Here is a 12,978-nt window from a genome sequence, read left to right as displayed (position 1 = left end):
CAGGAAGTGTGCACAGTTTGATAACTTGCGTAGAGTTTTTGGTTGCATTGTCTTTACACTGTCCTATTCCTTCACCTTGTTTATTGATTTTCCACCACACCCATCTCCTTCACCTTCATTTCCCTCTGCTCCTCTAAGAGTTAAGTTTTGTTTTGCCCTGTGATTGACAGCCTATCCACCTATCAACTCCAGGGCGGGTTCTTCCTCCCTATTTATTCTTGGCTCACATTCACATTGGTGCTTGCTATTGCCTCGTGCTTGCTGACAGTTTTCTTGCTGTTTAGTTACTTGTATTCTTTATCCTGACCATGGCTTTCCCTATTGACTATTCTTTTGAACTTCGATTTGGCACTGCTTTACTCTACTGTTACTGAACCCTGGCTAGCTGACCTCCCTTTGTTGTTGTTTGTCTCTCCTGCATTTTGTGTGTCACATATATGGAAGGCATCATCTTCTAGTTGTTGCCTATTACATAGGACAGGGCCTGGCAAGAGGAAGAGACAGGGGGGGGCTCCAGTTTAGGGCTCACTGTCTCTTGTGCCCCTTCCTCCAGGGTTCTCCAGCAGCTACTGGGGAATTGTCATCTACGCACTGGGGAACTGCTGTCTGCACTTCCCTAACAAGAGTTCTGTTTGACACTAAGCACTGCAGTTCCTGTGCCTAGGAAGGTACTGGTAGGCAGGGCCAGCATTGGTATGTGACTGAGGAACAGTCCAGAAGAGACCTCAGAGTCACAGGGGAGCAAGGAGAGGTGAGTATCAGTGGTTTTATTATGTTATGGGGACAAATGGAGGGGGAGCATTAAACAGGGGTCAGATGGACAGGAGGCATTAAACTGGGTGAAGATGGAGGGGAGGGGACATTAAACTAGGGACAACTGGAGTGGGACATTAAACTGTGGGAGTAGGTGGAGCTGCCCTCATTTTAATGTTCCACATCAGCTACCCCTACATTTTAATGTCCCCCTCCAACTACCCCTATGGTTTAATGTTACACTCCAGCTGTCCCACAGTTTAATGTCCCCGAAAGATGCCCCAGTTTAATGCCCCCCTCTAGTTTTTCCCAGTTTAAACTGAGGTATCAGGAGAGAGACTTCATGTTGTGGGGCAACATTATAATGTGGTGGCATATAAGATGAAGGTGACTGCATGAGCATTATATTATAATGGCTGAGTATGGGAGGAGTCATTGTAGAAGTTGGTGGGGCTAATTTTGCATCAGCACACATAGCGTGCCACACATACTATCCCTCTTTCTGTCTGAAAGTTGGGAGGTATGTGCTGAACGATTCTTGGTCTCCAGAACTCTGGGATACTCCTCTTCTACAGACTGATGCAGCAGGTCTTCAGCAGGCATCTCTAGCTCTGATACCTGAGTAATAGAGCAGGAAGCTAAAGCCATGCTGCATCATTCTATTAAAACCCACCGGCTTAGTATGCCAATGTATTTAAAAGGAGGCAAGCCAACATTTTCACACCCAATTGTCATTACAGCTGGGAATCGCTCTGAGAATGATCTCATAAAATTATTTTTCTCTATCCTCGTAACCGTTTCAATAGACTTCTGCTGTTCCTCATCCATACTGATCAGGTAGGATTTATTCCCATTAGACAGGCCACTGATAACGTAATGATGAGAAACTGCAACATTGTCCACTGGGCTAATTGCCACCACAAACCCATCTCTCTGTTAGCTTTAGACCTCGAGAAAGCCTTCTACAGTCTATTCTGGACTTATCTGGCCCATGTCCTCAAATTTATGGACATTGCAGGTCACTTTCAGAGGGCCTTCCACGCCCTTTACTGTAAACCTATTGTATACTTAAAATTTCCCAGAGACTCCCCGACGCCTATTGATATTTGTCGAGGTACCCGGCAAGGCTGTCCCTTGTCCCCTTCCTTGTTTGCAGTGGCTATAGAGACTCTAGCTCAGGGGTAGGGAACCTTTGGCTCTCCAGCTGCTGTGAAACAACTCCCATCATGCTCCATTCACTTCCATGGGAGTTCCAAGAACAGCAGAGCAAGTATGTATGCTGGGAGTTGTAGTTTTGCAACAGCTGGAAAGCCGTACGTTCCCTACCCCTGCTCTAGTTATTGATATTCGCTTCCACCCCAATATTAAGGGTGTGCGGATTGGAGAACACAAATACAATTCTTGTCTCTTTGTGGGCAACATGCTGCGAACTATCACAAGCCCTCTGATCTCACTCCCGAATCTAATTAGTGTTCTCTCCCTCTTTGCACAATTCTCCAGCTTTAATCTCAACATATCCATATCTGAAATACTGCATTGTAATGTCCCTCAACTGATTGCCCTGAACTTTGGCTTCCAGACTAGGGATACATTCCTATCTTACCTAGGCATTAACCTCTCTAAGGGTGTATTCACACTACGTATACTGAAGCTTATTCTGAACGTAAAACACGTTCAGAATAAGCGGCGTATAAAGCAGCTCCATTCATTTCTATGGGAGCTGGCATACGAGCGCTCCCCATAGAAATGAATGGGCTGCTTCTTTCACTGCAAGCAGTCCCATTGAAGTGAATGGGAAGTGCCGGCGTATACGGTTCGGCATGAGCAGAGCTTGCTGTACACGCCGGCACTTCCCATTCACTTCAATGGGACTGCTCATAGTGAAAGAAGCAGCCCATTCATTTCTATGGGAGAGCGCTCATATGCCGGCTCCCATAGAAATGAATGGAGCTGCTTTATACGCCGCTTATTCTGAACGTGTTTTACGTTCAGAATAAGCTTCAGTATACGTAGTGTGAATGCCCCCTAACTCTTTAGATGCTCAATTCAACCCTTAGAAGACACAGACATTTTTAATTTTTGTGTTTTCATTTTTTACTCCTTACATTCAAAAAGCCATAGCTCTCATATTTTTCTGTTTACGTAGTCCTATGAGGGCTTTATTTTGCATATCTCCCAACCGTCCCTATTTCAGCAGGACATTCACGATTTCGGTGTCCTGTCCCGTGGTCTCGGTCGGCGGGAGATATGTCCCGGTTTCAACTCAGATCTGCGTCCGGAAGATGCAGATCTGAGTTAAATACATACGCAACTAAAGCAAAGAGCTGTCACAGCTCAGCTACTTGCTTTGCCGCAGCGCTAGTGGATGTGTAGGCGCAATGTGATGACGTCACATCATGTCTACAACTCTGTTAGTGAAACTGTGGAGAGAGCTGCGGGGGAGCGAGGAAAAGGTGAGTATAAGTGGTTTTTGTGTTAAACATTGAGGTGGAACATAATGAAGGGGGCACATGAAACTGGGGGCAGATGATGGGGGGGAGAACGGCATGAAACTGGGCAGAGATGGGGGGGGACATGAATCTGGGGCAGAGATAGGGGACATGAATCTGGGGGCAGATGAAGGGATTATATGAAACTGGGGGCAGAGATGGGGGGACATGAAACTGGGGGCAGATAAAGGGAGTATATGAAACTAGGGGAGAGATGGAGGGGTAAATATAATTTACGGGTGACTGTAGGAGGATTATACTGTATGGGGCACATGAAAAATGAATGAGAATGGGTGGAGTCAACATAAAAGTGGGTGGAGCTAAAATTGCCACAGCATGCTATGCGTGCAGCACATTTTGTCCTCTTTCAGTTCTTCAAAAGTTGGGAGGTATGATTTTGTGTGACAAGTTGTACTTCAAAATGGTACCATTTATTATTTTGTACAATAAGCAGTAAAAAAAATTCACCTTTGAGATTTATGAACAACTCTCAGTATCGCTTAATAGGTTATCGCTTAGGGGGCGTTCATACTACCGTCGGTGTCCGACAGGTAGTGTCCGCTCCTAGTGTCCGCTCAAAATCTGGCACGGACATTAGAAGCGGACACTAGCTGTGTCCGTGACACCTGTCATTCATTTCAATGGGCATCGGGTGCGTTCTTTTGCACTCCGTGCCCGTCCTTCCCTGTCCGCAAGTGAAGATGTCCGACTTCTCAAGCGGACAGAAGAACCCTGCATGAGCGGACACTAGGAGCGGACACTACCTGTCGGAAACCGACGGTAGTGTGAACGCTCCCTTAATCGCTTAATAAATTAATCCAACCCTCCCTGGATATGAGTCAGTGCAATCCAGTTCCCTTCTTGATGTACCATCCAAGAATTGTACTAGAATGTGGATGGATATGCAGCGGTTATACTGCCTGCACTGACCCCCTTCCAGTAAAGCAAGATGTTTATCAATGCTCAGCGATAGAGGATGAGAGTCAGCATGCAGTTCGGTACTTGTTTATTCCAGAAAATAAACCCTGCAAATTGTATAAACAAAAAATTAATCACTAGTCAACTAAGACGGCAGGAACATCAATGCTGGATCTCTGGGAGAAAGAAGATTAGGGATCTTTTTTTGATTAATACAATTTGTTGTGGTTCTTACAATAGCGCCCCCTTTCCTGGCCTTTACACAGTATAACGCCCCATTTACACACACTATAATGTCCTAAAGAGGCCCCCAGACAGTGAGCAGGAGTGACAGTGAGCAAATAGGACCCGTTACCTGCTGGGGTTACTCCATCAAGTAATAGCCTATTTAATAAATTTAAAAAAAACAAAAACGTCAGGGGTCCTGTGGCAGCCAACCCTGCCACCCCTGTACTTACACCACTGGACACAGGATGTCCTGCACATATTGCTGGTCTGTTTTAGTGTTCCTCATATCACTATTAGGGATAACTCCAGTGGTGTAACTAGGAATTGCGGAGCCCCGTGGCGAACTTTTCAGACTCCAGAGTATAATAATCGGAGACCCAGGGGAGGATTCAAACATAAAATAACACTGTTACTTACCTCTCCCTGGCTCCGATGCACTTCCTGCTGATGTCGGCCATCTTAAATAACATACGTGACGTCACTTGAGCCGGGGCTTGCGTCACGACACCTAAGGACGCAAGCCCAGCCCATGTGACATCAGGGACTTCACACAAGTAGGCCTGAAGCTTACTTGGAGCCAGGAGAGTTAAGTAACACTGTTTTTTATATTCCCTCACTTCCTGTGGGCCCCTGATCATTATACTTGGGAGTCTGAAAAGACCCCCGAGTATAATAATGGTGTTTGTGGGGTCCACGGTCTCACTTACCGATCCAGGCTCCTGCTCACAGCGGCCTCCATAGAGGAGCCAGGATCAGTAAGTAAATAGGGCCCATTACCTGCTGGGGTTACTCCAGCAGGTAACTGACTATTAAATTTAAAAAAAAAAAAAAATGCAGTGGTAGCAGCTGTCACCGGGCCCCCTAATGTCTCGGACCCTGTGGCCTTCAGTCTTCTGGTAAGAAGCATCACTTCTTCTGCTTCTGCCTGCGCAATAGAACTTTATTGTACAGTTGTCGGTAGAAGCAAAGAATGTATACCACGTGTAAGCAAGAAGTTCACAGAAAAAGATGCTGGCGGGACAAAGAAAACTGATCTCCAGGACACAGAAGACAGTTAAGTATGATTGAGGGGGGATTGGGGCTGAGTTAGGTAGGTAGTATATAGGCTAGTAGTCCATGGGCTAACTAGGGAAACAGGGAGGGAGTTCATGGGAGTTGCAGACTAGGGAAACATGTAAACAAATGCAGAGGATGCCATGATCTCCCATAGAAAGCCAAAAAAAAATCACTCAAAACACTACTAAAGATATTTTGGGGCAATTATTAACCCATTAATAGCACTAAAATACCTTTTTAAACAAAAAAATACGTTTTTAGTCTGGAAAAATCCTTTAAGACCGCCATCTTAACCCCTCCCCCTTTTTCCTGCATATATTTTTCTTCTACATATTATCCAGTTGATTTTCATTATAATTTTTGCTCTCACTCACCATTACATTAATACATACCTCCCAACTGTCCCAAATTCAGTAGAACGGTACAGGGTTCTGGGTCTTGTCCCGCTGTTTCGGTCGGCAGTAGGCATGTCCTGGTTTCAACTCATCTGCATCCATTTTGCGGACAGATCCTACTTGACCACTGTGCCCCTGCGTGGTCCTGCCCCGGGATCTGTATGCGCAATGTGATGACATTACTTACATCATGCCTACAGCTCCATGAACACTCTGAGAGAAAAGATGGCAGACTGAATAGTACGGGAGCAAGGAGAAGTGAGTATCAGTGTGTTTTTATTATGTTAAACTTTGGAAACAAATGGAGGGAAGGCATTAAAATGGGTCAGATGAAGAAGGGACATTAAACTGGAGGCAGATGAGGGTGTAACACTAAACTGGTGACAGATGAAGGGGGGGCATTAAACTGGGGGAAGATGGAGGGTGACATTAAACTGGGGGCAGCTGGAAGGGGACATGTCTGCCTCTAGCTGCCCCCAGTTTAATGCCTGCCTCCAACTACCTCAACGGTTTAATGTTCTCCTCCAACTACCCACACAGTTAAATGTCCCGCTCCAGCTACCCTAGTTTAATGCCCCCCTCTAGTTTCCCCCAGATTAAACTGGGGCACCAGGAGAGGTACTTCATACTGTGAAGCAATTGGAGGGGAGCATTATAATGTGGGGGCGATAAGGTTAAGGTAACTGAATGAACATTATACTGTGTGGGCGCACAAAGAAAAATGGATGAGAATGGGCAGAGTCAAATTATAAGTAGGAAAGGCTAAATTTGCCATAGTGCGCATAGCGCACCACACATTGTGTTCCTCTTTCTGTCCTTTGAAAATTGGGAGATATATTAATGACTCCAGTGATACTTTCAGTTATTATTTTCAGCTATTTCTACAGTTATCATCTATTGCCCAGCTATTAACCCTTAGGTGCACCAGGCCGTACAGTTACGTCCTGCTGTGCATGAAAAAACATGGTGGCTGTTCTGAAACAGCGCGGTTGCACTAGCTGCTGGGTCTGTACTGTTTCATACAACACGGACCCGGCAGCAGTGCCTGTGATCAGAGATGGCTCTGATCACGGGCATTTAACCATTCAGATGACGTGATCAAATGTGACTACAGCATCTGAGTGGTTACTTTCGCTTTCTCTTTGCTTGTAGGTAACAGAATGGCCCCCCGCAGCGTGATTGCCATCACTATGGCAGCCTGGAGCATTCTGAAGGCTCCCAGTGCTGCCATAGTATTGTAACTACTGAAGCCTGCGTGCAGCATTAAACATTAACACATTAGACATCTCCAAGTTTGAAAACATCCAAACTATTAAAATATGAAAACATTTCCCAATATGATAAATGGCGTAGCAGGAAAAAGAATCAAAATGGATGATTTGGCGTTTTTTTGCCAAATTACCTCCGTAAAACAATGGAATAAAAAGTGATCAAAAGAACATACATTCCCCAGCATGGTACCAACAAACACTACATATTGCTCTGCAAAAAAAGACACCTTACACAGCTCCTTACACTAAAATATAAAAAAGTTACAAGAGTCAGAATATGGTGGCTCAAAGAATTTTTTTTCTTCAAAAATTAAAATTTTTGCAAAGTTATTAAAACATGAAAAAAACTATATAAACTTGGTATCACCGTGATCGTACCGAACTGAAAAATAAAGCTAATGTAGCATTTTTACTGCAGAGTGGAAGCTGTAAAAACAAAACCCTTAAGAAAATGGCAGTACTGCATTTTTTTTCTCAATTTTTTTTTCTCTGTACATCGTACAAAATAATAAATGGTACCATTTTGTAGTACAACTTGTCATGTAAAAATCAAGCCTTCATAGGACTACATAGACAAAAAAATTAGAAATTGATGGCTTTGGGCAAGTAAGGAGTAAAAAACAAAAACACAAAAATTAAAAATGTCTGTGTCTTCTAAGGGTTAAGCTGTTCCATACCTAGTCCTGGCAGATTGCTCTGCACTGTGATGCACTTCTGCCCACACTCTGACTATTTCCACCCAGTCTGGTATAGGAAGTGGCAGGAATACAGGTATCACGCCCTCCCAGTGTGCTGTTACAAGCAAGGCTGAGTATTCAAACTGAGAAGCCAGTCTCAATAAGCAGAGGATACTGCAACTCGGTACTGACATACTTAGAGTGGCGGATACTGCACCAATCTATCACCGGTCCCCCAGTACTACAAGAGCATGTTCCTTGAAGAGATCTCCCCCACATAGTGGATTTCATGAATCAAATCAAGATTGGATCATCTAATATTGACTGGACTGTTACCAATGGTATTCTGTCCTATAACTTTTTATACTTTTGTACCATAGGTGAGTCTGAATTGATCTCTCCTCTATATCTTGGATAGTTTATTTACTTTTGATGTATTAATATGTATATCTAATATTGATTGCATTGAGTCATTACCTGCTTAACCTTAGATACATTTTTATGATTAATGACATCCCGAGACTCTAAGAAAATAGTAGGTTCATTATGCATAGATATCACTACTATTGTATTTTTTGATATTTGTGTGACTTTGTATCTTCATCCGTATGTGTATAAGAATAGATTGAGTGCTTTTGTTTGTTTGCTTCTTCATCTCTACTATATTTTTATGATGTTATGTATCTCAACCTATAGTCTGATGAAGGCAGCATTGCCGAAAACATTTACTTTTCTGTAGGAAATTTCTTTTGATTAAATCTCCTCTTCAACTCAACTTAAGGAGTGCTTGAATTCTTTATACTCTCTACATTGTCCTTTATGTCACAGAGTGGGCGGAGATAGAATGTTGGCTGTGTGATGTCACACATAAGGTGGGCGGGGATAGAATGTTGGCACTGCACCAGCTGACAGTTCTCGCAATCTCTGCAGTGTGTGAATACGGTAGTTGGGCGCAATTCTCCCTCACTTTGGGAAGTACCTAGTCTCTGTTTCATGCAGTAGTTTTCATTCCTTCTTGTATTACTTTTGGAAAGGGTTGTCATGCTTGCGATTGTAAGTGGTGTGGAGCCAGTGATCGGGCTGTACGGTGACATGTGACGAGAGTAAGTACTTTGTATGACATCGATCTGTTCCCCTTATCACATGCCATGGTACCAGCTTTCTCTACTACTGGATTTTCAGGAAATAGAAATGACTCACTACAAATACTGTTACATGGAGGATTACTACTAAATGTACATGGGTCTTGGGCTTATCATAAAACATCATAGTTTCCATAAATTGTGATCTGTTGGCAGTAACAAGTTTGCTAGTATTGTAAATATAAGAGTCAGTTTAGACTAAGTTCACATTAGTGCCCGGTCTCTGCTTGGGGATTCCGTTCCCCTTTCCATTTGAAAAATACAAAGAGAAAAGTGCTGCAATCAGGGCTTTTCTTTCCGCATTTTTCGTCCTTGTTGGGCAGAAACCTGGCAGACCCCATTATAGTCTATGGGGATGCTCAACCCGAATTCTTTGATGGAATGAACCTCAGGCTAGGGCTGCACAAATAGTATTACCGTTACTTATCCCGTACAGTGAATGGCTTTAAAAAACAAACAAACTGCAAAGCGCAATTTAACCCCTTAAGGACCCGGCCGTTTTTTGGTTTCGCATTTTCGTTTTTCCCTCCTCACATTTCAAGAGCCATAACTTTTTCATTTTTCAGTTCACAGAGTCACATGATGGCTTATTGTTTGCGGGACAAATTGTACTTTGTAATGGCATCATTCAATATGCTGTGCAATGTACTGGGAAGCTGGAAAAAAATTCAGAATGAGGCGCAATTGGAGAAAAAATGCATTTGCGCCATTTTCTTATGGGTTTAATTTTTACAGCGTTCACTGTTTGGTACAAATGACATGTTACCTGTGTTCTACGTGTCAGTACGAACGCGGTGATACCAAATTTATATAGTATTTGAAATGTTTTGATACTTTTAAAAAAATGATAAACTTTGCAAAATAGAAAAAAATTTTTGTGTCATCATGTTCTAACACCTGTAACTTTTTCATATTTCCATGTATGGAGCTGGTTGTGGTGTCTTTTTATGCGGGACAAGATGACGTTTCTATTGATACCATTTGGGGAAAGATCTGATGGTTTGATCACTTTTTATTCAATTTTTTATAGGAGGCAAAGTGTTGAAAAAAACGCTTTTTGGCGGTTTTTATTTTTTTTGCCGCTACGCCGTTCGCAGTACGGGATAAATGTTTTAATATTCTAATAGTTCGGGCATTTTGGAGCGCAGGGATACCTAATATGTTTATGTTTAATGTTCTTTAATTACTTTTATAGCTAATCTAGGGAAAGGGGGGTGATTTGAACTTTTATATTTTTTTATTTTTTTAATACTTTTAAAAACTTTTTTTTTTCTTCTGTTACATTTATGATCAGACCCCTTAGGTACCTTGAAACCTAGGGAGTCTGATCGCTCATACTATTCACTGCAATACTACAGTACTGCAGTGAATAGCAGAATCCCAGCACTTCTATTAGACGATGCCTCTGGCATCGTCTAATAGATCTAGTGCAGAGACAAGCCTGGAAGCCTTCAATAGGCTTCCGGCTGTCATAGCAACCGATCACCGCCCTCATGTGACGTTCAGGAGGGCGGCGATCGGCGAAACATGGCGGCGCCCATGCCGCCGGCGCCGTTTACACACTGCGGTCACGTTTGACCGCAGTGTGTAAAGGGTTAACAGCAGCGATCGGCTCGGGCACCGACCGCTGCTGTTAGTGGCAGGTCCTGGCTGTATTATACAGCCGGCATCTGCCGTGTATGGAGCGAGCTCAGCGTGTGAGCTCGCTCCATACATCCCCATGCGACCCATGACGTACAGTTACGTCAAGGGTCGCTAAGGGGTTAACATATTCTGGTCACTGTGCTTTCTAAATAAAATAAAAAAAAGTGATCATAAAATCATACATGCCAAACATTGGTACCAAAAAAAGTATAACTTGCACCACAAATAAAGAGCCCTGACATATCTCCATCAGCAGTACAGTTAAAAAGTTTATAGGCATCGGAGTATAGTGACCCCAAGAAAATGGCGTTTTATTTGTAAAAGTGGTAAAATGTAATAAAAACCAAAATAAATATGGTATTGCCATAATCGTAATGACTCGCCGGACAAAGCTGTCATATCATTATTAATGCAGAATGAAAGCCATAAAAACAAAATGCAAATAATGATATAGAAATGATAGAATTGTGTGTTTGTACCCCCAAAAACGCAAATAAAAGCTAATCAAAACATTACAGGTACTCCAAAATGTGGTGGCAAGTGAAAGTGCAACTCATGCAAAGAATAAGCCCTCACATAGCTCTGTCAACAGAAAAATAGAGTTATGAATTTTGAAAGAATGGGAGGGAAAACGTGAAAAAAAATCGCTGAGCATTAATGTACAAACTACCCTGCGTCCTTAAAATGTATGTGTACCTTTCAGAATCGTCTATCATGTCATAGAGTAACTAATAGGATCGTGAGCCATGCCTTTTACCCTGCATTCACATGACAATGGTGCAAAACCCCGAAAAACATTCACTTTTCACGCCCATTTTGTACCCAAAGAGCACCTTTTTTCACTGATTCATCATACATTATGGGGTATCTGTGAAAATGGACAAAAATAAAGCATGACCTTTACATTTAAATTAATGTAGCTGTTAAAACATCTGTCACATGGCCCATTTTCACTATCCTAAAAATATAGGGTTACTTTAAAATGGCTTCCTTTTACCCCGCATTCATGCAACTGAGTTTTAGCAAAAAGTGTACTCACATGACTGTTATTTTGACAGTCCGTCGTCATGGACCATCAAAATACAGTGGGTACGGAAAGTATTCGGACCCTTTTAAATTTTTCACTCTTTGCTTCATTGCAGCCATTTGCTAAAATCAAAAAAGTAAATTTTATTTCTTATTAATGTACACTCAGCCCAGTTTGACAGAAAAACACCAGAAATGTAGATATTGTTGCAAATTTATTAAAAAAGAAAAACTGAAATATCACATGGTCATAAGTATTCAGACCGTTTGCTGTGACACTCATATTTAATTCACATTCTGTGCACTTCCTTCTGATCCTCCTTGAGATGATTCTATTCGTTCATTGGAGTCCAGCTGTGTTTATTAAATTGATTGGACTTGATTGGGAAAGTCAAATACCTGTCTATATAAGACCTCACAGCTCACAGTGCATGTCAGAGCAAATGAGAATCATGAGGTCAAAGGAACTGCCCAATGAGCTCAGAGACAGAATTGTGGCAAGGCACAGATCTTGCCAAGGTTACAAAAGAATTTCTGCAGCACTCAAGGTTCCTAAGAGCACAGTGGCCTCCATAAACCTTGAATGCAAGAAGTTTGGGATGACCAGAACTCTTTCTAGACATGGCCATCCAGCCAAACTGAGCAATCATGGGAGAACAGCCTTGGTGAGAGAGGTAAAGAAGAACCCAAATATCACTGTGGCTGAACTCCAAAGATGCAGTAGGGAGATGGAGGAAAGTTCCACAAAGTCACTGCAGCCTCCACCAGTCGGGGTTTTTTGGCAGAGTGGCCCAAAGGAAGCCTCTCCTCAGTGCAAGACATATGAAAGCCCACATTGGGTTTGCCAAAAAAAACTCTTGAAGGACTTCCAGTCTATGAGAAATAAGATTCTCTGGTCTGATGAGACAAAGATTGAACTTTTTGACGTTAATTCTAAGTGGTATGCTTGGAGAAAACCAGACACTACTCATCACCTGCCTAATACAATCCCAACAGTAAAACATGGTGGTGGCAGCATCATGTTATGGGTTTTTTTTTCAGCTGCAGGGACAGGACGACTGGTTGCAATTGAAGGAGAGATGAATGCGGCCAAGTACAGAGATATCGTGGAAGAAAACCTCTTGCAGAGTGCTCTGGACCTCAGACTGGGTGGAAGGTTCACCTTCCAGCAAGACAATGACCCTAAGCACATAGCTAAAATAACAAAAGAGTGGCTTCAGAACAACTCTGTGACCATTCTTCTGACCTAATCCCAATTTAGAATCTCTGGAGAGACCTGAAAATGGCTGTCCACCAGCATTCACCATTCAACCTGATGGAACTGGAAAGGATCTGCAAGGAAGAATCACAGATGTGAAAAACTTGTTGCATCATTCCTA

General features: G+C 42.7%; 1 protein-coding gene across 1 annotated transcript in view; it reads left to right on the top strand.

Moving 5' to 3' along the window:
• The first annotated feature begins 8,816 nt into the window (after window positions 1–8,816).
• NOD1 (nucleotide binding oligomerization domain containing 1) overlaps window positions 8,817–12,978 on the top strand; it is a 43,122-nt gene continuing 38,960 nt past the window's right edge. Inside the window, exon 1 of the mRNA XM_075271310.1 lies at window positions 8,817–8,890. The gene's annotated coding sequence lies outside the window, so the exon portion shown is untranslated. The remainder of the gene's footprint in view (window positions 8,891–12,978) is intronic.

This window comes from Leptodactylus fuscus, chromosome 4, assembly GCF_031893055.1.
Source record: "Leptodactylus fuscus isolate aLepFus1 chromosome 4, aLepFus1.hap2, whole genome shotgun sequence".
NCBI lineage: Eukaryota > Metazoa > Chordata > Amphibia > Anura > Leptodactylidae > Leptodactylus > Leptodactylus fuscus.
This window is presented reverse-complemented; position numbering and strand designations above follow the sequence as displayed.